This window comes from Podarcis cretensis, assembly GCF_951804945.1.
Source record: "Podarcis cretensis genome assembly, chromosome: 1".
NCBI classification, from domain to species: domain Eukaryota; kingdom Metazoa; phylum Chordata; class Lepidosauria; order Squamata; family Lacertidae; genus Podarcis; species Podarcis cretensis.
Genome location: NC_137170.1, coordinates 94,081,382 through 94,107,909, shown reverse-complemented (window position 1 = coordinate 94,107,909; position 26,528 = coordinate 94,081,382). Strand labels below are relative to the sequence as shown.

Sequence of the window (26,528 nt, the reverse complement as noted above, 5' to 3'; positions counted from 1 at the left end):
AAGCCCACCACAGCCATGTTGTCTAGCCCTCTAGGGACTTGATAGATCTTCCTGGGTTTTTTGGGTGGGTGGGGTGGGGGTGGGCAGGCAGGGAGGTCTGACCATGCCTGAAAAACGAGGTTGACAACACCTAGCAAACTTCTTAGGCATTTGAAATGCAGTTAATGTAGTTTATGCAAGATATCATTTATGTGGAGCTGAAGGGATAGGTGCTTGTGGAAGTCCACGGCACTGATTATTAAGTGTGTTGGATCCAACACTTTGGTATTGCCTGCCAGGCCTGCTCCAAACAAGATTTTGAGTGGGAAACCTGAGTACAGTTGACTCGCAACTTGCGTGAGGGTTATGTTCAAGGGATGACATATAAAGCTGAAATTGTGTATAGTCAAAACAGCCCTGGAACTGCTCCCACGCAAGCACCCCTACCTTTCCAAAGCTGGTGCACAGGGTGGGTCTTGACCCCCACACAAGCCAGAGAGCTTTTAAACTGTCTGCTTCCTTATCAGACTCTGGGAAGTGTGGTGCCCCAGCTGCTGCCTTTGCTTCGGCACCATTGTGTGCTGGAAACTTTGAAAGCGATCACCCAAAAAAAGCTCAAAAACTTTCTGCCACTGCTGATTGTCCGGACTTTCATTTCTTATTTAGAGATTTGTTTTCTTAATTTTGGATTAAAAACAAAACAAAACATGGGGGTGTCTTATATATGGAAAAATACAGTATTTCTGTGCCAGGTTTCCTCACAGTGAAAAGAGCTTTTAGGCTTTCCTCCGTGTGTGTGTTTAATTTGTGCAGTGCCAGTCCACCGGCTGTCAAGTGTGTAAAGCTGCAATCGCACAGGTTAAATGTGCACAAGATGTGAGTTAACTGTACAAATAAATTGGATGAGCATCTTCATTTGTAATTGTACACTTGTGGTTTTAGTTATTTTAAAAGATATCTGAACCGGGCTCATTCCTTTTCATAATAGAGTGTATTTTAAAGAGTCAAAGCTGAATAAATTTACATGTATGTACCTAGAGGAGGCACTATCATGAACAGTTTGACAACTCCATTCTGAAGTACAAACACACCACACACCAGCCCTCATTTGCAGCAGCCCAATTTGTGCATGAACCATCTGCTTCTTATTTAGTATTTAAATTGATCACCACTAGAGATTTAATACAGTGGTAGCATCTATTTGTTCATCCTTTTGTTTTTGTAAACAATTATTCTGTAGTGTTTAATCAAGGATGGATTCTGTTTGATATGTTATGAAATTGAGTTATATATTGTGCCCTCTAAAGTTGATGATGATTTTTGGGAATCCTGTGCAGCATTTGTCCTATTCTCCAAAGTTATGCAGAAGTGCTGGGTATTTCTTTGATCAAGAATGTCCTTTAAAGCTTCCAGCTTTATAGGCAGTTGACTAATTGTAGACTGAGAAACAACAGATTTTCAGAACTCCCATGTGTGAACAAGTGTTCTTTTAGAGGAGAATTTTGTCCAGTGAGTATGCCCTAGAGACAGTCTTGTACTTTGTAAGCAGCAGCAAACCATCTTCATGCTGCTCATCAAACCCTGGGGTAAAAAAATGAGACCAAATTGTTTTAAAGACTTGCCAGGAATTTTGTCAAGGGTAAAACAAGATATCACCAGCCAATTAAGTCTCATATTTCTTTGATGTACTGCATCTCCCTAAACAAATACTGGAGCTATAGTTCTTCTATATAGCTATAGCTAATATTTATCCCTTACGATACTACCTGCGAATTATAATTCCAGGTGTTGCCTTCACCCAACACTGAATGGCCATGAAGTGGTGCTCTAGGAGAAAATGACATCCTTTGTTAAATTTGGACAGGGAACTTTGGCTCTTCTGTCTGGGTGGATGGTAGAGGAAGAAGATCCACTTCACCCAACAATTCAGGAATCTAGAATGTGGCACAGGTCTTTGGCACTTCCTTTTCAGAGGTTCTGCTGTGTCACAGCTGGCATTTAGCAAAGCTAGTACCAAGCACTTTCCCCTATGGCAACATAGTCCATCTTCAAAAAGTTGTAGTGCTGGGTGAATGGGCCAGGGAAGCTCTTGAGACCCCAACCTGCATTGTTCCATTTGTTTATTGCACCATGGTTTCCCATTTTTGCTATGAGAAGTAGCGTGTAAGTCTCCCATTGAGGTGTTGACCAAGCATGAGGCCTGCTAAGCTTTTTAACAATATACCGTAATAGCATCAAATTATCTGAGCTCATTTTCTGCAGGCCCTTGTGAGTTCTGTATGAGTTCTGTACCTGTGTAGAGCAGCATCTCAAAACCTTCTGGAGTTAAAGAGCAAGGGTAGGGGTGAAATCCCTGCGGTTTCATGGACACAGCACAGGGGCTTCCCAATGGAGTGATGAATGCTCTCTTCTTTTTTCTTCAGCTCTAGGAGGTTCCAAGATTTGTTTGGCTCAAGACCCAATATGTGTGTCTCCAAGATGACTATTTGAAGAACATCAGCTACAGTAAGCAGTCTGTCTTTGGATATATTTGCTAAAGGTAGCACCACATACACAGGATGTTGCTGTAAGAAGGAGCTTCACTGTACCATCTCCAAAATATGCTCCAGCTTCAGCTATGTGTTTCTTTTGGAAAACGTAGATTATACTCACAGTAGACCAAAGCTGCTATTCTGAGTGCAAGCTGAACAGTACTAAATAGGGATGATAGTGTGTGTGTGTGTGGCTGAAAACTACAAAATGACTAATCATTGAAGTATTCTACAATTAAGTTCAGTTTCATGTCCTGGCCTCTATACTAACAGCCAGATGAGTTCACAATAAGATGTCAGACGCAAATGAATCTGATGTCAAGGTCATGTAGATTTTCCAAATAATAATTGTGTCAGTGAAATGGTTGAGAGCTACAGAATGTCACAGGCATCTGTGAAGTCCTGGATATACATATATTATGGGTTAGTGTATTTATAAATTTGTATACCACCCTTCATCTGTAGCTTTCAGGGTGGTTCAAAATATAAAAACAAAGATAAAAGCACAAAATGCACAATAAAAACAGGAACAATACACACACACACACTCTCTTCCCCAGTCTTTCTCCCAACAGAGGTCATCACACAAAGTGTCCAAAGTAGTTTCTGGGCCCAAACTGGGCCCAAATCCCGATAGAAATTCAGTTTCCCCCAAGAGCTCTTGGATCTGGTCCATGAACACAGCTCAATAATCTTGCTCAAGAAGGGGAGGTTAGCCTTTGGCCAGTAATTGCTTAGATTTTCTTAACACAGAGAGGGTTTCTTGAGGAGTGGTTTTACCACTGCCTTATTTAAGCAGGCAGGGAACTCTCTTTCACATGGAGACATTAATTACCTTCCTGGCCCAGCCAGCTGTCCACTAGCCAATAGGGGTAATTAAAGGGTAATTATAAATCTCCTAAATCATACTAAAAACGTTGCAGCAGTGTGCACTAAAAAGTACAAGGGAAATCATTAAAACATCATAAGATGCAGGACAAATTGACCAACTATGAACAGGATTCTCTAGAATGCTTGATGAAACAAAAATGCTTCTCAACAGGTGGAGAAACTTCAGCACTCCAGTTGCTTTGCTAATTTCAATAGGGATAATGTTCCAAGGTACCGTATTTTTCGCCCTATAGGACACACTTTTTCCCCTCCAAAAATGAAGGGGAAATGTGTGTGCGTCCTATGGGGCGAATGCAGGCTTTCGCTGAAACCTGGAGTGCGAGAGGGGTCGGTGCTCAACGACCCCTCTTGCTCTCCAGACTTCAGGAAGCTATCCGCAAGCCGTGGGAGAGCTGCGCGAAGTCGCACAGCTCCCCCACGGCTTGTGGAGAGCTGCCTGCACCCCAAAGCCTGGGGGCGCGCTGAGCTCAGCACCCTCCAGGCTTCGGGCTTCGCGCAGCTCTCCCACGGCATGTGGAGAGCTGCCTGTTCTGGGGGCTGGGCTCGGGGGGCAATAATTTTTTTTCCTTTATTCCCCCCCAAAAAAACTAGATGCGTCCTATGGGCCGGTGTGCCCTATGGGCCGAAAAACACGGTATTCTTTGGAAAGCCAGGGTGTTGAACGGGCTCCAAAGTGTTGGAGAGGGTGCTCAGGAGTGATTATGTTGCTATTCCACTTTATCCTGCCATTGTGAGACTAGAGCATTGACAGGATCTATCCACTTGAAAATCTCCCAGAATATTCTGTCGCTGAGGGCAGATGGTCTGAATAGACCCCCACTGCTGCAGTGTGGGGTGCCCCAGTAGAAGCTGCAACTCCAAACTTCACCTTAGACAAGTATTTTGCCACCGCACTGAGCCAACCACACAGGTGCATTGTGAACTGCTCTTTCAGATCTATGGGCAGTCTGAAGAGTGTTTGGGGAGTTGGAAATACAGTATGCTAAGTTGGTGGAAGGGCTCCTAGCTGTTTTATGAGGAACAACAGCTTTCTTGGTGCGTTGAACTTATCACTGTTGCAGTCAGTGCTGGACTAAACAGACTTCTGACAATCTTTATGTTCACCAGGGCAGAGGGCCAAATGGCAGATTGCTTCCTGCATTCATTTAGCATTCCAGAAGTTGAATTCCCATCCCTGTCATGCAATAATTCTTGTGCTGTGGATTGTTTTAGTTTCGAACCCTATGGGGATTGCGTATTTTTAAATTATTTTGGCAGTGATGCAAAGATCTGCAGTAGGACTCTGGATTCTTCCCTATCCCAAACCCCCGCTCCAGAGACCAGCACCCCACATTGATTGACTGACTGCTCTCAATAGGAAAGCATTTCAAAAGTTGTTTGCCAGTGGGTGAACTGCCATGGAATGGGCAGGAGGGCGTCAAAAGTTCTGTGGGGTTGTTTTACCTGTAATTAATCACTCAGCAGAAAGAAACCCATATAGGTTATGTGTGTACGCTTCAAATAATTTTCTGTCTGTCTCCATCCTGGCCTGTAGCCTTTCTAGAAAGTTGTGGGAATGACAACAACAACAAAAAGTAGGGGGCAGTTTATCTAGTCCACAGGTCTTTTAAAGACAAAATCACAAACTTTTTTATTTAACTCTCATTTTTACAGCCATACTACAACGTCAAAAGTTTTTACTAAGCAACTTCAGCAGGTTTCTTCTTAAAACAACACATAACTGCTGTTCAAATAAGTCAAAACATTTCTTCATCTCAGGTATAGCCTCAATTGCATGTACATTTTGATAATTGCATGTACCAAGTAGAGTTGGTGATTAAAGCAATTCAGGAACAAAGTTTTTCACATAAGTTCTTTAGAGATTAGAGCTTGAACACCGGCTGATAAACCTTTTATGACAGATCTCCATCATATGATTGGGCAATTAGTTTGTCATAATTTGACTGTAAGCCAGTCAATGTTGACAAAATTTCAGATGTTATATTTTAAGCACTTTGTGAACAAAGCTCGTAAATTGCAACACATATTTCTGTTGGCTTCATGCTTGCAAGATATAGGCAATGGCCAATTAAATATGCATCCGAATGACACATGATTGCACACATGCGCATGGCGCCGAACCCAGAAGTGAACTGAAAACATCCCTAAACATGCTGCTAAAAGGGTGGAACGGGGCCAGGGTGTGCTTATGTGCACTATGCCAATGCACTCGGGGGTTGGGAACAGAACAAAATGGTTGTTGACTGTAATCAGAGAGCAATTGCTATATTTACAATACAGTGGTACCTTGGTTCCCGAACTCAGTCCATTTGACTTCCAAAATGTTCACAAACCAAGACGCGGCTTCTGATTGGCTGATTGGCTGCAGAAACAATACCGACAGCCAAAATGGATGTTTGGCTTCCAAAAAACGTTCACAAACCGGAACACTTATTTTTTCGACATCCAGGAGCCGATTTGTTCGGGAGCCAAGCTGTTTGGGAACCAAGGTACCACTTTACATTGTTTGTCCTTAGTCTTATAAGCTAGCAATTCTACACAAGTACTTTAATTAATTTGCTTCATAATAATTTCTAGAATTATTTTAGTCATGATGTGGATTACTTCATATTGGATTTCAGTGCTGATGTGTTTAGCATTTGCAAGAATTGTTAACACAATTCCTTGCAATTTTTGATCTTTTTTCATAGAAAATAACTGTAAAAAGAGCCAGCTTGCCTCTACTCCTAATTGTTCACACCCTGAATCACTCCTGAAAGACAATTGATTGACATCTAAAAATTGAATTACTTCAGCAATACACTTCACATAATATTGGCTATTTTTAAATCACTTTATTACACATTTTTTTCTGAATTGTTTCTTTTGTTATCCAGAGAATTATCCATCGTACTTTTGTGGGCTATTGTATATTTAAGAAGAGAAACAAAGGCCTTCTTATTCTTATTTATTCTTATTCTCATTGTTAATTAAATTTGCATACTGCCCTGCCCTATACCCGTAGATCCCAGGGTGGTTCACAGCTCAAAACTACAATATAAAAAACACAAAATATATAATAAAAATAAAAGCATATATAACCCCCCGTTCCACAACACATTTAAAGGGGCATGAGATGTTGTTGTCCTTCTAAAAAATATGCTAGAAATGTAATTATTATTATTTTTAAAATGGGTTTTTTTTTGGGGGGGAGTCTCCCATTTATCCCTCACTACATAGAAATCCCACCAGCTGCTATTTGCATCTAAACAAGAGAGACCAGCACCAAATACTGTTTAAAACTAAAGCTAGCGATCAAGTCAGCTGGAAATGAAAGAAGCGTCACATTTCGGCTGGTACTCAGTTCACATCCTGTGCATATTCACAGTTGTTGAGGGGGATGTGTCACACACACCTTCCGTAGATTAACTTGGCACCTCTGACAATGGCTATTCTTAGCATCACAATTCCACCACTGTTATGCTTTTAAATCTCCCAGACAAGTACTGCATGTACAAGACAGCATCGAACAACACAACTGCCTTAGTGATGAGTTAAGGGCGGAAGGAACAGCACAGCGGTGGTGCTACTTACATAGGCCAGACCAGGTTACATGAATGTTTTTGTTTGTATGTTCTCAGCTTGCAGACTGCTGAATCCACTTACCTCTTGAGCAATCTATGACTATTGATTGTATGATGGTATCAGGGAGTCCACAGTTCATAGTACACATTAGAACATGCAGGTGGATCCTGCACATGTCTGAGAAAGGATGAGTTAAAGGGAGATAATGACAGAGTTGTATTGTCTTATAAAAGGTGTGTAGAAAGTAGATAGGAAGCAGTGTCTGACCCTTCTCTCATAATGCCAAAACTGGTAATCCAGTTACGCTCCAGAAACTCAGGACAAGACAAAAAGAAGTCCCCCTTCGCACAATACACAATCCGACCTTGGATACCACTCCCGCAGGATTTAGCAATGGTCACCAGCAGGGACTGCTTTAAAAGCAGATCAGACAAATTCCTGGACGCAGGTGGCGCTGTGGGTTAAAGCCTCAGCGCCTAGGACTTGCCGATCGAAAGGTCGGCGGTTCGAATCCCTGCGGCGGGGTGCGCTCCCGCTGCTCGGTCCCAGCGCCTGCCAACCTAGCAGTTCGAAAGCACCTCCGGGTGCAAGTAGATAAATAGGGACCGCTTACCAGCGGGAAGGTAAACGGCGTTTCCGTGTGCGGCTCTGGCTCGCCAGAGCAGCGATGTCACGCTGGCCACGTAACCCGGAAGTGACTCCGGACAGCGCTGGCCCCTGGCCTCTTAAGTGAGATGGGCGCACAACCCCAGAGTCTGTCAAGACTGGCCCGTACGGGCAGGGGTACCTTTACCTTTACTTTATGGCCATCGATGGCTACTACAGATACTATGGTAACTGTATACTAGAAGAGTTTGGATTTGATATCCCACTTTATCACTACCCTAGGGAGTCTCAAAGCGGCTAACAATCTCCTTTTCCCTTCCTCCCCCACAACAAACACTCTGTGAGGTGAGTGGGGCTGAGAGACTTCAGAGAAGTGTGACTAGCCCAAGGTCACCCAGCAGCTGCACGTGGAGGAGTGGGGAATCGAACCCAGTTCACCAGATTACGAATCCACCGCTCTTAACCACTACACCACATTGGCTCCAAGATCAGAGGAGCCTTGCTTCTGAAAACCAGTTTGCTGAGAAACATGGCACTCGAGTTGTGCCCTGCTTGTGGGCTTCCCACATGCGTCTTGTTCATGAATATGAGAACAGGATGCTGGACTAGAAAAGAATCAGAAAGAGTGGATACCCTGTCCCCCCTTTTTTGTTTTTGTTTTTTCCAGGCCTTCCCATCTTTAGTCTGCACCATATGGGCCTTTGGTGTGATGCAGCATTGCTCTTAGGTTTTTTCTCAAAAGTCCCACAGTAGGAGTTATTCCAAACTTTCCTAGCCTGCTGTCCAGCAGGTGTTTGGGACTCTTAATTCCCACCTGCCCCTGCCAGCATGTCCAGTGGTTAGGAATTATGGTAATTGTAGTCCAAAACATCAGGATGGTGTCAAGCTGGGGAAGTCTTACTCCTAAGTGGCTACAGAGTTACATTATTCACTGCTTTGTATTACTTTTCTATATTTGTTGTTTTTGTTTAGTTGTTTAGTCGTGTCCGACTCTTCTTGACCCCATGGATCAGAACACTCCAGGCACTCCTGTCTTCCACTGCCTCCCACAGTTTGGTCAAACTAATGCTGGTAGCTTCAAGAACACTATCCAACCATCTCGTCCTCTGTCGTCCCCTTCTCCTTGTGCCCTCCATCTTTCCCAACATCAGGGTCTTTTCCAGGGAGTCTTCTCTTCTCATCAGGTGGCCAAAGTATTGGAGTCTCAGCTTTAGGATCTGTCCTTCCAGTGAGCACTCAGGGCTGATTTCCTTCAGAATGGATAGGTTTGATCTTCTTGCAGTCCATGGGACTCTCAAGAGTCTCCTCCAGAACCATAATTCAAAAGCATCAATTCTTCGGCGATCAGCCTTCTTTATGGTCCAGTTTTCTTTATATCTTCTATATATCTTCCTCATATTGCAGGCTATACACACCTGCTTCTTAATAAATGATGCTATTTACATGCACTTTGTGCACGAAGCTACCCTGAGTGGAGCACACAGTGAGAGGGAAAAGTCTCACAGACATTAAGAAGTGCCATCAAAGCCCCTTAGGAGCACAGTTCAAATGAAGTGTATCAATCTTTCTGCCTTTCTCACAAACACACACTTTGATGCAATTTGCTTCTAAAGCATAAATATTGGATCTGGGTGTGAATTTGGTGGTGTGGTTTTTTGAATGGATTTACAGGAGTGGTGCTGAACAATAAAATCTGGAGTGCTTGCTCTAACCTTTTTTGCCTAAAGCTTCTGCATGCTTGTAAAATTATTGGGTTCTTTTGAGCTCCTGTTTTTGAAACCACAATAAACAAGCGCTAGTAAGAATTAGAAGGGATCTGCCTAGATTTATTTATTTTTAATTTGTGTTTATTAAATTGCCATGAATGCTGATTAACCAATTTTCCTCACACAGTGTTTATTTTTTGTTTCAGCTCTTTGCGTGCAAATGAGACCAGCCAGAGTCTTTTTGATAGATTGTGTGAGAATCTGGCAGAGACCATAGCACGAAATGAATGACCCTTTATGGCCTGAGTGAAATGTTGCTTTTGTAAGGCCTAATTGTAAATTTTCACCATTTCCTATTATGATGTTCTTTCCCCTTCTCCCTGCTAGCTCCTTCCTTGTCCTATTCGTTTTATTTATTTTACGGCAACACATTAACCAGGTCAGCCTCCAAACAGCAATAGCTATTTTCTCCTACAGTTTTGCTTTTGTCCTCTGCAAAACACTACCATACCTATAATAATATAAGATGTTATTCCATAGATAACCCTGTTGAAGGAGGATATTAGAGATGCCTGATTTTCTCTACTGACATCCTCCAAGCAATATTTACTATCACAGTTTATTGATTTACTGATGTGCAGCTTTCAATCCTTTCTTCTTCTTTTTAATAGAGTTGATAGCTTTTTTTGCTTTTTTTCGTTTTTGTACGGCCATGACATACACTTGCACCTCTCCATCAGGATTTTATGTGCCAGCTGATTTTTAATAACTGCATGGTTGCTGCTAAGATTAATCCCTCTTTACAACAGTGCCTCTTTCCTAAAGAGCCTTCGCAGCTGATTAGGGCCACAAATAACTCGTCAAAACAAAGTTGGCAGTGTTCGATGTGCTGTGAGCTTGCAGTTATTGCCCTTTTAATGATGCAGTGGTATGCACTTCCAGCTGTGCAGCAGCAGTGCATGGTCCCTGGCAGCTGTTAGATAGCTCATCAAATAGCTGTTGAGCATCGTCCCCTATTTGTCATAAAACTAAATGTGCCACCAGGGTTAGGAGGCTATTGACAACTGCTCCTCTCTTGCTTTACCATAGCTACCTTCTGACATGGTAATTAAGGAGGAGTTATTGTTGGTTCATAGCAGTTTTTGTTTCTTCCCCTTTCTTTACAAAGGAGCTGCTGTCAAATTATCTCTACCAGGAGATGTGAAACTTGAAATTTACTAAGCTAGCCTTTGCCCAACCAGTCATGTGATCTGTACAGCTTGTGGCCACCAAATCAAACACAGCCCACCAATCATGTATTGCTATCCACCAGGGGCACAATAAACTCCCATGTTTTGGCTACCTGACAAGTCTTTGGCAGCCCTTTCCATTTTTATGGTCCCTTGAAAGAAAGTTAAAACAGCCTATTGTGCCTTTGCTGGGACACCAGAGATGGTTGGTCAGCCGAGTTTGACTTTGTTGGCTAATGTAGCTCCAGTAGGAAAGGGCTTAAAGGTCTTTGTGTCAACTATCAGGAACAAATTTGGAAAGGACCGCAGTTTAGACTCCTGTCTAAAGCAGTCTGACTCGTGGGTTCCTATGTACCCTGCCATAAGCCTGCTTTTGCCCTTTTCTTCTGCGTCCACATTGGTTCATTGATCTGACCTGATCACTTGGCTTTAAGCTTTGCTCCAGTTTTCCAGTTTCTGCTTTTGGGTTTCTGTCAAGGCTGTTGCGTCTAGTTTAGGACTTCATGCTTTGTGTTGCTCCCTCAATCCCAGATTATCCCTTGGTTGTGGTTTAGATTCTGATCTATTGACTCTGATCCCATTATGATTGCCACAGATTCCCTCTCTTTGACTCCAGGAAATATTCCTCAAATTTTGCTATACCACTTGTAGCCTGTGGGATTATACCATATTTTTCGCTCCATAGGACACACCGGCCCATAGGACGCACCAAGTTTTTTTGGGGGGAAATAAAGGGGAAAAAATTATTCCCCCCCCCGCGCTTGCGGGGCCGGCAGCGGGGAGAAGCGCTCTTCTCCCCGCCGCCAGCCTTCAGACCAGGTCCGGGGACAGCGGGAAGGTGCGCTGCACCTCCCAGCTGTCCCCGGAGCTTGTGGGGCCGGCAGTGGGGAGAAGCGCTCTTCTCCCCGCCGCCAGCCTTCAGACCACATCAGGAGACAGCGGGATGGCGGCATTCCACCTCCCCGCTGTCCCCCGACCTTGTGGGGCTGGCGCTAGGGCTCTCCTGAAGCCTGGAGAGCGAGAGGGGTCGGTGCGCACCGACCCCTCTCGCTCTCCAGGCTTCAGCGAAAGTCTGCATTCGCCCCATAGGACGCACACACATTTCCCCTTCATTTTTGAAGGGGAAAAAGTGCGTCCTATAGGGCGAAAAATACAGTGATTCTGTATTGGTGGCCTGCCTTCTCATGTCATAAATAAATAATAGATTTTAAGCCTCCACAGTTCTGATTGTTTCCTGCTGTTTCTATGGGAGTGTATTCTTGGCCATAAAAATAGATTTTAGAGTAGGCTTGAACTCGTACTATTGACTTTAAAAACTTATACTGCTTATTATTGGTTTTGGAGGTATTTTCTTTCTTGTAACTATGCTTGGGAACAGGAAGAAAAATGTGTGTGTGCATATATTAATTATAAATTTCCCTTTAAGTAGTACACATATTTGTATGCATTTGGTCAGTTAATTTGTTTTAAGAATTTTATTTCTTTCCCTGAAGTATGCTAAGAGGCCCAGTGTGATGTCGTGGTTAGGGTGTTGGATGCAGGTGGCACTGTGGTCTAAACCACTGAGCCTCTTGCGCTTGCCGATCAGAAGGTTGGCAGTTTGAATCCCTACGACGAGGTGAAGTCCTGTTGCTCTCTCCCAGCTCCTGTCAACCTAGCAGTCCGAAAGCACACCAGTGCAAGTAAATTAATAGGTACCAGTGTGATGGGAAGGTAAACGGCACTTCCGTGCGCTCTGGTTTCCTTCACAGTGTTTTGGTTTTGTCATGCTGGCCACATGACCCGGAAAACTGTCTGTGGACAAACACTGGCTCCCTCGGCCTGAAAGTGAGATGAGCGCCACACCCCACAGTTGCCTTTGACTGGACTTAACCGTCCAGGGGTCCTTTACCTTTACCTTTTACCTTAGGGTGTTGGATTTAAAATCTGGGCACAGCCAATTCAAATACCTTTCCAGCCACAAAGTACAATGGGTAACCTTGGCCACAGTGCCCATCTCTCAGCACAGCCTATCACATAAAGTTGTTACAAGGGTAAAAGGAACTTCTTGGAGAAAAGGCACGGTAAAAATGTAACCACAAAAATGAGAATAAAATGTAATAATAAATAAGAAGCTGTGAAACAGAGAAGATTTTTGGGTGCTGGCATTGGCAGGAAGCTTGCACTTAAAAGCACCACATCTCATTTGACTGAAAAACCATCTACCTCTGCCCACTCCTTCATATGCAGCTGCCCACATTTGCTATTGCACCCTGTTAGCAGCAAAGCAGAAGAGTTTGGGTGACAACTCTCATTAAGTTGGCATGCCCGGTGAAAATGTCTTTGTCACTTAGGCTTCCTACTTGCAACGTGTGCTGTTTCTGTCGGGCTCTGCTGTTATTTATAGGGCACCTGTCACAATCGTGTTTAGAGAGAAGCCTTGTCTGCGTTTTATGCAAGTTCCCTGCTTTTTTGGGGATGGGGGAGGCAGGATTCTGCCTGAACAGGGAATGCATTATGCAGCAAATCTTACTTTATTTTGTGGGAACACACATTCAAATATGGAGCACATGTTGCATCTTGTAACATTTCCTCCCGTTTGTAGAACATATGTATTTATTGCCCATTGCCTAGAAGTGGATAGGATGTGTGCTGGTTTAATGTTCTGCAAATTTTTATCTTCAGTACTACAGACCAATGAAAGCATGATTATTGCTACTTGAGCTCGTTTATAGTATATTTCATTTTCATTGGTGAAGTGCCAGTGTGAGATGGCAGATTGACATTCTGAGTTGCTCTGTGCTTTATGTTAAATCTCTTGCTATAGTGTGCCAGAGCTTAATTTATTTAAATATTTGAATCATTCACACCCCCTTCCTACCCTGCCCCCCCCCCCTTGGAGGACTGAGTCTAAGTTTCGCTGCAAATGTTGTGGCTCCATCTTTTAACTATTTCAGGTGCGTCATCTTAAAACCCAAAGGTGTTCTTCAGAGAACTGAAAGTGATTTGAAATAATATTGCTACTCATAGTGGCCCGGCTCGGATGATCATTCCAGGCTCCATCAACCACAGTTTATGAAGCTATGAAAGAGTCTTTGTGCTGAGCGCTTCTTCCACGTCCCACCCCTTCATATGCTGTCTTCACTTCACAGATTCTGATTTACGTTCACCTAGAGTTTCTTGTTATGTACAAATAGGAAAACCTGGCCTATGTTGGCAAATCAGACAGGTTAATAGGCATTTCCATTTTTTTGTATTGTCTCAAAGCAAAATCCACATGACCATTGTCCGTAGCAGGTCAAATGATAATAGATATGCACACTATGAAAAACTAAACTTGTCTCAAATTACTTTCAGTTCATTAAATCCCCCCCCCCCAACTTATATCTCTTGAGTTTAGGCTGACCAAATTAGGAATGGATTTTTAGAGATTAGACCCAAAATCATATAAGCTAGATATTATTTATGTATTTGTTTCTATGTTACCCTTCATCTGAGGTTTACGCGGTTTACGATATAACAGCTTGTGCCCCATTTTAAACCTGTTCACCTCATTTTTATCCATGTGAGTTGAGAAAGTAAGTGGAGTAATATGTCAAGTTATCCAAGTCAGACGTTATTTCTATTAACCTTAAAGACATTTCTCGAAGTGCCTTCATTAGCTAGTATTTGGAGCCTATATTTAACTGGGCACAGTGCAGAAATGCTTAGACTGCACAGTCTTTGTACAATTCTGCTTTGTCTTACACTAGCTCTTGGCTCAGTTTGCCAAATATGATTCTACAGCACCCAAAACCCAGCCTAAAAGCCTTGATTAGATTTCAGGTAGAACTGGGTCAGGCAATAATGTATTGCCATAGTAGCAGCATTTTCAGAGGTGGATGCATATTCAAGGGCAGCAAAACACTCAAGGATACAGCTAAGTGAAGGTGAAAATAAACAATAAATTAAACTGTGGTTGCTGAGGGGGAAATGTCTCCACTGCTGGTTCTCATTGTGACTAGCCAGGTAAAGAGCACGCTGTTCTGTGGGTTCTAGCTCATTTTTGATAGCCACGTTGATGCATAAGGTAGCTTCTTCGGGGCGTAATGAGGGCAAGAATATACATGGCCTGTCTTTGTCCAATGTCTAGAAAGTGCAGGTGTGGACAGTTTTCAGTTTGCCCCGCTGCTTTTCCTGGGAAATCTCCCTCTTTCCTGCTGAATCATAGCAAATGTTAATCTGGAGGAAACCCAGTTAATGTTTGCTTTGATTTAGCAGTAAAGAGGGAGTTTTCCTGAGGGAAAGCAGCAGGCCCAAGCAATAGTGTGGATGAGCCATTACTGTGGCAAGGAGCAGGAAGAGAGGAAACTGTACTATCTGACCTGCTTTCCTTTTAGTCTTCTCCTTGCAGACTGAGATAGTCTGGTGTCTCTGAAGTCCACAATATTTGTGGTGGGTGCCATTAAAGTAAGGCCACTCTAGAGTTTTTATTTTATTTTATTTTATTTTATTTTATTTTATTTTATTTTATTTTATTTTATTTTATTTTATTTTATTTATTTGTTGATTTGCATTTTTGCTTGTTTAGTGTTCTCTGTATATAAACTGCAATGGCTGGCAGTGAATGCAAATATCTATTAATACATTTTCCTTTAGCCTTGTTTTATTTTAAGACAAACGGGGCAACTTCTCCTTCCTCTTCACTTTATTTTGCAAGAAGCCTCTACTTAGGTGTGTATACTTCGATATACCTGTATCATACTGACTGAGAAATGCAAACAGTTAATCAGAGAGATGCAGTGCTAATGCTACACTGTCAGTATCTTCCTTTGGGAAGTGACAGCTTTGAAAATTGCCTTAGTGAGACATGCGGTGACCTTGAACATGCCTTACTTCTTTACAGTGTGCACAACACAAACTAAATACTCAGTTCCTTTTCAAGATTTGTCTCCTTTATAATTTTGACTTTTGGGTTGGCAATATACTCCGTAGTGCATTTTTGTATGCAAGGATTACATCACCTTTAAGCCTCTCTTGTGTTGTTTATGTTTGCATCTTATAATGGTGAAAATGAAAAGGAAGAAGTAGAGGAAAGTCATTTATAATATGAGTGGGCATATTAGCCAACACTGCTTTTACACTTTTTAATCACAAGCCCAATTGAAGCAAGAGCTGGAATGCTGTTTAGCAAATATTTTTTAAACAAACAAACCAACCAACCAACCAACCAACCTCTGGAAGTAAGAGGAGAGTTTGCTACAATAGATTTTAAACAGCTTTATGACTCTGCTGGTAAATATGTGTTTAGGGAGATATTAAAATGCAGATCATCAATCGGATAAGGCATACCATCATCTTCAGAGTTATTAAGGTGTATTGGCTGAATGAATTTGCAGTCCCTACAGGAGTGGATGTAGTAAAAGTCTGCGTGAAATGGTACCAGGTGCAGAGGAACCATCTTTAATTGAGGTGCATGAGTTAGAGTCCCAACAACATCTGGTGGGCCAGACATTCACCACTCGTCCTGCAGTAAGTTATCCAAGCTGGTTTCAACTTTGTGTGGGCTCCTCTGTGATTCCTGTGGTGCCTCCTCTTTCTCTGTTTCTAAATCTCTTACCCCTCTGTTCTGTGGAAGTCTGCTCTTGGTTGATGAGTGGGGCTTCACTGCTCACAGCAATGGGGTAGAGATGAGGGCAAGGTAACACCACCCATGTGATGTTGTGAGTGGAGAAGAATAAAGGAAAGGGGAGCAGTGAGGAGACTGCATGACTTCTGCTGCTGGCCTGCACACTGCACTTCACATGTGGTCCTCCAGATGTTTCTGGCTGACAACTCCCATCCCCTCCAACCAGCATGGCTTGTGGGCAGGATGATGGGATTAAATATAAAAGACCACAGGGTCCCCATGCCTTCTGGGAGCTTCCTATGAATGTTGTTTGGAAATGGTGTCTGGTATTGGGTTGAGGGAACATATCTGACTACAAGCTTATTCTAGGCACAGTTCTAAGGTAAAGGGACCCCTGGCTGTTAGGTCCAGTCGCGGACAACTCTGGGGTTGCCGCACTCATCTTGCTTTATTGGCTGAGGGAGCCGGCATACAGCTTCCAGGTCATGTGGCCAGCATGACTAAGCCACTTCTGGCGAACCAGAGCAGCGCACGGAAACGCCATTTACCTTCCTGCCGGAGCGGTACCTATTTATCTACTTGTACTTTGACGTGCTTTTGAACTGCTAGGTTGGCAGGAGCAGGGGCTAAGTAACGGGAGCTCACCCCATGGTGGGGATTCGAACCACCAACCTTCTGATCGGCAAGCCCTAGACTGTGGTTTAGATAACAGTGCCACCCGCATCCTACTAGGCACAGTTCTAAGTGCTGGTTTTGAGGTCTAAAATCATAAAAGTTCAGTATCTGAACTATCTTCCAATTGGATATGTATCTATCATCTATCTATCTCCTTTACCGTATTTTTTGCTCTATAAGACTCACTTTTTCCCTCCTAAAAAGTAAGGGGAAATGTGTATGCGTCTTATGGAGTGAATGCAGGCTGCGCAGCTATCACAGAAACTAGAACAGCAAGAGGGATTGCTGCTTTCACTGCGCAGTGTTCCCTCTTGCTGTTCTGGCTTCTGAGATTCAGAATATTTTTTTTCTTGTTTTCCTCCTCCAAAAACTAGGTGCATCTTGTGGTCTGGTGCGTCTTAATAGAGCGAAAAATACGATATATTTCACCTTTCCTCTAAGGAGCTCAAGGTGACATACCTGGTTCTCTTCCTCTCAATTTTATCCTCACAACACCCCTGTGAAGTAGGTTAGGCTGAGATATTGATTGGCCCAAGTTTACCCAGTGAGTTTCATGGTTGAGCATTTGAACCCTGGTCTCCCAGGCTGTAGTCCAACGCTGTAGCCACTACACCACTTTTTGCATAATATTAAGGCTTTTGTTGTAGGCCCAGCTCTGAACTTTCCTGCCTTCTAAAGTGAGGGACCTGATTATCAGTGTCAGGGCCTTATTGTTAGTGGTGCCCTGTTTATGGAACTTCCTCTCCATGACCGTTCGCTTAGCACCTTTCTTTAGTGATTTTGGCAAATACATCTCTTCATCCAGGCATTTAGTTCTGCCTGAACTTTAAAGGTCTTTGTTTGGATTAATTATGTTGCTGCTTTATTGCATGTCATTATGCCTTAATATTGGTGAACTGTTTTGGTTTTTCAAAAGTTAGCTTGTGGTGAGACAGAAAACAAACAGGGACTTTGTACATACTTTCCATGCCAACACAAATGTTCTGCCACAAATGTCAGGTAGACTTTCCAAGTGTTGACATGGTGTGTTGTACATATAAAGTCCCTGTTTGTCTTCTGTCTCACCACAAGCTGTTAGGCATACTAAGGCATCCCAGAATACCTGCTCCAAGGATAAGCTACTTGGCATCCACTGAAGATCCTGATATTGTGCCACTTTATAGGAGGTTGGTGTGGCTCAGATAGTTTGCCATTGCTCTGATTCTTCAAGTTAATGTCATCTTTCCCCCTCCATTATCTACCTCCAGTAGATTGTCTAATATATTATATAAATATATTGTACATTTTACAAGAAAAACCTCCAAAACTTTGGGAGAGCTGCTTAATTTTTTGAAACGAGGGTGGGAGGGAGAGAGTACAGTGGTACCTTGGGTTAAGAACTTAATTCATTCTCGAGGTCCATTCTTAACCTGAAACTGTTCTTAACCTGAGGTACCACTTTAGCTAATGGGGCCTCCCGCTGCCACCGCACGATTTCTGTTCTCATCCTGAAACAAAGTTTTTAACCCGAGGTACTATTTCTGGGTTAGCAGAGTCTATAACCTGAAGCATATGTAACCCGAGGTACCACTGAATAAAAAATGTAAATCTGTTTCTTCCTGTGACCCCTTGGAATGTCAGTTTGTAACCACTATCTTCACCTTCTAATATCTTTCTTTGGTACCAATTTACCACTGGCTTGGAATAGTCCCTGTAAATCCTCCAACTTTTTGTGCTTTATTTTGGTAACATAATTTACAGCTGCCTTGCTTTGTCTCCAGTCTTTCAAAATGTGTGCATCTTTTCCAGAGGATGTGCTAGGCTAGTGCAACTTGTGCAGAATGAAGTGAGAATCAATGACTTGTAAGTGTACTCACTGAAGGCTTGTCTGAGAGCCAGACTGATGCCCTCCACGATAAGCTGCCAAAGTGACTCTCTGAAGGCTCTGGAGGGAATGCAGATTCGTTTGAATCATTTCCCTTAAACTCAGATAGGGAAATGTTCTTTCCCATTAAGATCAAACACCCACAGTTCTCTTGTTTCAAGAAAACACCTTCTGAAGTTCAAACCCTGAACATCTTACGATGATTTTCTTAATTAGACTCTTGCTTAACGAAAGAATTCAATATGTTCCTGGGAGGACTTTTGCTGTTTCCCGCCACCCGCACCCTGAAGATAGCGGGTATGCAAAAGAAGGAAGAGTGTTAAAAGAGAACTGGTTTAAAAGACCAGCACTGTAAAATTGAAACAGTAGGATTCGGCAAATGATGGTGCATAGGACTGATGGTGGCAAAGTTGACACCAGCTATTGTTGTTTAAATACTTAGAAGTATAACCACGTACTGGCTAAGATATGCTTAAACAAATAAAGAGAAAAATAAGACTGAAAATGAAGCAGTCTGGTTAAGATTTCACTTAAAATATACTGTAGGCTTTTCACCATTTCCTGTTGATGAATAAAATTGAGATGGTGATGAGCTTGGGCAAACAAGGAGCTTCAACTTTATTATTGCTTTAACCAGAATAGACTGCCTGCAATTCTCTGAAGAAGAATATAATTGTTGCAAGGATAATGTTCCACAAGGGGACAGAAGGAGGAAGATCCCTAAAGGTTACTAAATCTGCCTCTTTTGTGTCTCTGACTTTGATGCATGACTTTCCTTTTCTCCTCTCTCTCAATCTCCTATCCTTTTCCTTGGGAAATTCAGTATTTGTGTTGGAACTGTCTGTGACTTCTCCCGCCTGAATGCCAGTCTCTTTGCTGCGTCTTTCCAGCACCTGCAAGTTCTCTCCTTGGTTTTTACAGCAACCTTCTCCAACCTACCTCTTTCCATATGTTTTGTGTCGGGATGGTGTAGTCCAGCAACATTTGAGGACGTAAAGTTAGGGGAGAGTACACACTCTGGCCATCTCTCATGTGACCACCTTCCCCTTTCCATTCTCAAACCTGACCATATTTGACCATGGTGTGGAAAGGAAAGGGAAAAGCAAGTCCTCTCCTACAAATCCAAAATGTCAGTACAAGGCTTCTATTGCAGGCTAGCTGGAGCCTTGAGCATGAGTGACAACTCCTACTAGGGGCTAGGGTGCACTTTTGATGAAAGTTTCCCCCGTGTCTAGTAGGTATTAAGACTAATATAAGTAAAATGTGGCTACAATGCAGGAAAACTTGTTACAGTCAAACCTCGGTTCTTGAACGTTTTCGAATGTTTTGGCTCCCAAACAACAAAAAAACAGAAGTAAATGCTCTGATTTTTTATTGTTTTCCGGAACCTGAACACCCGACACAGCTTCCATTTTGAATTTCCCTATTGAATTGAGGCTTCCGCTTTCAGTTTTTGAATGTTTTAGAAGTTGAACGGTCTTCCGGAACAGATTACATTCGAAAACCGAGGTTCCACTGTACTGAAAATTAGAATAGAGCAAGTGGCAGTTGACCAGAACCTGCGGACAAGTAAGCCAAAATCAGATTATCTTATCCTTGCTTAATTAAGCAATTCCAACCGCATAGGTCTTAAACAGGGATACACCTGCATTTCCTAGTAGGACTAGCAAAGACCACTGTTAGAAATTTTGGAGAGCCATTGCCAATCAGTGTCAGCAATCGTCTGATTCAGTATAAGGCAGCTTTCTATGTTCCTGAGTGAAAGTCTCATGCCTGCCTTCTGTGCTCATTAGTGAACGTATAGTAGTGTATATTTTGCTAAGGATGCTGTGAAAGGTTAAGAATCTTGTCTCTCTTCAGCAGTTGAAAGCAGAAGAGGACGAGCTGTAAGAGAGACTCCTGGAACTACAACTGCTGTGGTTTCAGAGTAAAAGCACTTACCGTATTTTTCGCTCTATAACACGCACCTGACCATAACACGCACATCGTTTTTAGAGGAGGAAAACAAGGGAAAAAATATTCTGAATGAAACAGTGGATGTATCATTTTTGTGCTTCATGCTGTGGCCACAGACATGTGATCTGATGGTGAATTTGGGGTGACCCAATGCAAAAATCCTGAGAATCCCTGTGGATCCATGCTTTGTAACCACGTTTTTGCACCATTGCAGCCCCAGGCAAAAGTGGGTGCGTGATTATGGGGGGGGGGGCAGGCTGTAGCCATGGACATGCTATGTGCTCTGATGGTGAATTTGGGCTGACCCAATGCAAAGATCCTGAGGATCCATGTGGATCCATGTTTTGTAACCACGTTTTTGCACCATTGCAGCCCCAGGCAACAGTGGGTGCGTGATTTTTTGGGGGCAGGCTGTAACCATGGACATGCTATGTGATCTGATGGTGAATTTGGGGTGACTGAATGCAAAGATCCTGAGGATCCATGTAGATCCATGCTTTTTAACCACGTTTTTGCACCATTGCAGCCCCAGGCAACAGTGGGTGCGTGATTTTTGGGGGGCAGGCTGTAACCATGGACATGCTATGTGATCTGATGGTGAATTTGGGGTGACTGAATGCAAAGATCCTGAGGATCCATGTAGATCCATGCTTTTTAACCACATTTTTGCACCATTGCAGCCCCAGGCAACAGTGGGTGCGTGATTTTTGGGGGGCAGGCTGTAGCCATGGACATGTTATGTGATCTGATGGTGAATTTGGCTGACCCAATGCAAAGATCCTGAGGATCCATGTAGATCCATGTTTTGTAACCACGTTTTTGCACCATTGCAGCCCCAGGCAACAGTGGGTACGTGATTTTGGGGGGGGGGGCAGGCTGTAGCCATGGACATGCTATGTGATCTGATGGTGAATTTGGGCTGACCCAATGCAAAGATCCTGAGGATCCATGTGGATCCATGCTTTGTAACCACATTTTTGCACCATTGCAGCCCCAGGCAACAGTGGGTGCGTGATTTTTGGGGGGCAGGCTGTAGCCATGGACATGCTATGTGATCTGATGGTGAATTTGGGCTGACCCAATGCAAAGATCCTGAGGATCCATGTGGATCCATGCTTTTTAACCACATTTTAAGTGGGGAGGGAAGGAAAAACACAGAAGGGACAAGGAGCAAGAGAGGGGTGTGCAGAGAAGCAGCTGGCTAAGAATGCAGGAGAGGGGTAGGGAGGAAAGGAAGGCAAAAGTTTTCCCTCACTTACCCACCCAAGCCAGCCAGCTCGCGCGCTCTCTCTCTCTCTCTCCTTCCCGCATGTTTTCAGCTTTCCCCTCTGCTTGCCTGGAGGGGAGGGGCTTTCCCTGCTCTTTGTTCCGTTTGAGCAAACACAGCAAGGAAACAGAGGTGGGTGGGCAGTAAGACCCTGAGGCAGAATGCCGGAAAGCAGCCGCTTCCTCTTTTCAAGTTTCCCTTCTAGGAGACGCGCGATTTGATTTTTGCCTGCTTTTTTTTGCCTCCCCTGGCACCAATTGGCTCCAGGGACCACACATTCGCTCAATAACACGCACAGACATTTCCCCTTCCGCAGAAAAAATCTGCGTGTTATAGAAGGAAAAATACGGTAATAGTTTTTTCAGGTTGGTGTTTGAAAAACTTGACACTCCCAACAGGGTGTATTTATGCAAAACATGGTTACATTGTGAGGTGTGCAAAATTCCAGTTGGTAGGTTAATTCATTTTGTAAGGATTTACTAAATACCTTCCCAGAATTTTTTTTGATGACAGCTGCTTTGATCGGTTTCACAAAGTATGTGTGGCTGTCTTCATGACAGCAGTACTTATGATACACATGTTAATAAGTAGGGAGCAAGTTCCATGTGAGTGCAGTAAGGCTTCCTTTTGCTTGAGTTGAAAGTCAACAAAAATATTTACTCTAGCTTTCCTTTTTTGAATATAGGATGCATTCAGTATAGGATGTGGAAACAGATAATAGAATTAGAAGGGACCCTGAGGCTCATCTTGTCTTACGCCCTGCAATGCAGGAATATACAGCTGTCCTTATATGGGGATCAAACCTGCAACCTTGGCTTTACCAGACCATGCTGTAACCAACTGGAAAAGAGCCCCTTTAGGTGCATTTCTCTAGTTCTGTTTGTACTTTGAGCCTTACATTTGAGATAAACAATCAGTTGATATTGCACCCAATTGTTATGCACTTGGCACATTCACTGCTGAATTTAATTATTTTAAAAACGTTGTTAATTCTTTTTAAACCGCTTTTTATTGATGATGTCAAATATTTATTGTAAACTGCTTAGAGATTTTCTTACAATCAAGCAACATATATAGATATAGATATAGATATAGATATAGATATAGATATAGATGATATAGATATATATGAGACATATTTTGAAGCATGTAATTATGAGTTTGGGTAACATTGCTACAGAATACTATTCTTATTCTGTGAAAGTTTCATGGAACAAGACAAAAGCAGTCTTATTTTAAAGATACAGTACATTTTCCCAATCTTCTTAGTTCTACACAACTTTGGGTACACAGACTAGTTGCCTCTCCTCCCCCAATTTTGTATCCCAGAGGTTCCCAAACTGTGATGTATAGACCAGAAGTGGTCCATGAACTTCATACAGGTGGTCCACAGCCCTGACTGCTTTGATTATTCATATTGATTTTTAAATGTATCTTTGTTGCTCCTTTTAGTTCTTAAATAGCATTATATGGAATGCAAATTGTAGCAGACTAAAAAAATATAAGAAATAAAAGAAGCAATAAAAAAAACTATTAAAATCATACAGCTTCTGTAGGGCATTACAATTACTGCAATAGGCAGAAAAATCATTAAGGGGTCTGCCAAGACCATCAGCAATTTTCAAGTAGGCGTTTTTTTTAGCGGGGACTTTGGGAACCACAGTTGCATATGAATTTCACTTTCTCTTGAGTCCGTGTAAATTGAATAATTTCCCGTTTACTGATTTGGAGTGTGCTTTCAGGCCAAGTTCAGTTTATGGGATGAATTTTATCCCAAGTGTAAATTTAGCTGTTTTATTGTGTAAATATCAAAGCCACTGATGTTGCACAAGGGCAGATATGGACCAATAATTTTACTGACGTTAACAAAACCATGAGCAAAGCAAAACAGACTTATTCCTTTGTGGCATAATTATCCAGTTTATGTTGCTTCCTTCTTTTTAAATACAAGGAGCCTCCCAACACACGCAATTAATGAGATTTCATGAGGATACAATTGGACTGCTGTGCCTGCCAATTTTTTTTTTCTTCTGAAGGAGTTAATGCATTCTTTTTTTTAGGATTGGAAAATATTGTTTTTTAAATATTAACTCTTTTGAGTAGACATGTGCAGGATTGCACTCTCAGATGTCACTTTACTGTGAGAGGAATACATCATGCAGTATGTTTCATTTAATCAAAATGAGCTCTGTAAAATAGGTATTCATTATTCTAATCTGATGGCTGCAAAAAGACTCAGAGGGGCACTGATATCAGTGTGTAGACAATGATAAACAAAGTTCAAAGCTTCAATTATAGTGAAAATGGCCTCTCACTGTTTCGACACGGGAGCACCTGAGGCAATTTTTGTGAAACATAAATTCAATTAAAAACTAGGGAAATGTAGGGAAATATTAAGCAAATCTTCACCTCTTCACCTCTTGATTGCCATCGTGTCCCCTGTTCAGAATTGAAGCACACCATGATGTTCACCTTTTATGACCCCATCTTGGACCAGTCTAGAACCAGTCTTGAATGCATGAGAAGATCATATTGCCAAACATTGCTGCACTCTTTTGGGCTAATGCCACCCATGCATTAAATGCAAAGAAGTTAGTTTGGCACCTCCATCACTGGAAGTAGTGTCCCGGTTTGCAAACTTTACCTCGGTCTAAGAACAGAATCCAAACGGTGGAAAGGCTCCAGCGGCAGGAGCCTCATTAAGGAAAGAGTGCCTCGGTTTAAGAACAGTTTCGGTTTAAGAACGGACTTACGGAACGGATTAAGTTCGTAAACCGAGGTACCACTGTATTTCTTTTTAGAAAGTGTCAGGAGTCTTTTTTATTCAGATACAATTGACTTGCCTGCTGCAAAGTGCTGGAGGAAAGAGAAGCCTTTTTCTAAAAGTGCTTCCTTCTGTGACACCTCTTATCTTGTTGGCCACTGGAAGTTCCTCCATCCACACTGGCCCATTTAAGTCCCTGAACCATGGTTTAGCATTACATGAATGACCAAGTATGAGCTGGAAAGGACAAACTGTGGCTAGCTCAGGCTATGGTTTGAACAAGGTAGAATTATAACAAGGTAGGAGTATAAACCATGCTTTAAACAGTAATTTAACCCACAGCTTGCCCTTCTTGTTAACTGAGATAATGAAAAATGAGATGCAGACACTTCTCAACTTCTCTTCGGGGGAGGGGGTGAGCACATCAGCCCAAGACTCCTATCACACAGTACTAAACTATGGTTAAGTGATACGCTCAAAATGGGTCATTATGTTGGACTCCCAATATTTTTTAAAAAGAATGATGTTTAGCTGTGCTGAAGGATAGCAACTGGAATTGTATCATATGGGTAGCTCCCTGGGTTGGTCAGTCAATATGCTTCCCATGTTAGAACATCAGCAGAATTTCCCTATCAGACTTGTCTAACTCAATGCCAGGTCTCTTGAGCATTGTAAGGGTTAGAAAGGATTTGTCTTAGGAGCTGTTAAGATTGGAACTAGGGACTTTTGGCTTTTGCGCATCTCCCCTGTGTGGTGAGCTGTTTGACCTTGGGAGTGTGTTCCTAGCAGTGAGCTTTGCACGACTTCTGCCTACTCAAGCTGGCATTGTTGTGTCCTTGATAGGAAGGGCTATGTAAAATTGGCTTGTTGGCCTGGGATCTTGCCTTAGCAATCACACCTCCTGGTTCTGATGGATTTCTGTGTGTTCCTTGGCTCTTGGCTCACTTCTAATAATTGTGTATTGCTCACAGTATTTTTACAGTATTAGAGGGCGTGTTATTTTGTTTTTTTAATCATTCTGGATGTAGAAAGGCAAATCTGCATGACTGCTCTGACTTGAGAACATGTTAGGAATGATAAAAAAAATTCATTGGCAAAACCAGGAACAAACTCAAAAGGTTTCTGCTGCCTGTCTTCTGGAAAGAGATTAGCCTTTCTTAGAGCATCAAGATTTCTTAGAGCATAAGCATCATTTGAAAGATCACAGATCTGAAGATGTGGCTATGGATATGTAGAGAATGAAAGAAAAGGATTTGACCTGAAATAACATGAAAGAGTAGTTCTCACTTTCAGCTCTACTGGTGTCAAAGCAAAGTAGGTCTGTCTTCCTCATATTTTCTCCAGGGATCCGAATTTTCATCCTAAACTTCTAAATTACTCCAGCAGCTGTTTGGAAATTGTTTTCTATTCTAGCTGTCAGTCATTCCTGTACTCATCTTGATTATATTCTGTTCAGGCATCTGAGAATACTGCATAATCTTTCTTGATGGTACCCAGAGAAAACATTGTGAGCAGGGGTGTATTTGGTAGTCTGACCAGTACTCTGATGGGCATTTTGGCTAGAGACACCAATCTGGCTAAAGACACGCATCATGCAGGAATTACTTTTATTTTCATGCTACTTCCAAGTGACAAAACTCTTTTGGGGGGGTATGCACAGTATGTTCATCTCCCAGGGCACATCCCTATCCCTCATTAGCATTAAAAATGTTAGTCTTCCATGAGCCAAAAGGAAAATGCCTCTCAGCCACAGAAAACGCACTTGCTCCACAATGGAGTTCTCTGTATGATTCAGTCCTTTTTACAAAGGAGTGGAATTCCAAATAACTGAGCTCAAGGGAAGTGAAATTTGCTAGGACAAAGGCTGCTATTTGTGGATTGTTTAGCTCATGTTTATAAAGTCCCTCTC

General features: G+C 42.5%; 1 protein-coding gene across 10 annotated transcripts in view; it reads left to right on the top strand.

Annotated features, from left to right (window-relative positions):
• SEMA5B (semaphorin 5B) overlaps positions 1–26,528 on the top strand; it is a 359,926-nt gene that overhangs the window by 78,211 nt on the left and 255,187 nt on the right. For 8 of the 10 annotated variants that reach the window (XM_079993227.1, XM_079993226.1, XM_079993224.1 and 5 more), the window contains exon 2: positions 2,403–2,484. The exons of 1 other annotated variant lie outside the window; for it this stretch is intronic. The gene's annotated coding sequence lies outside the window, so the exon portion shown is untranslated. Of the gene's footprint in view, positions 1–2,402; positions 2,485–14,916; positions 14,935–26,528 lie in introns of those variants that run through there. One more of the 10 variants, XM_079993229.1, reaches the window with a different exon arrangement.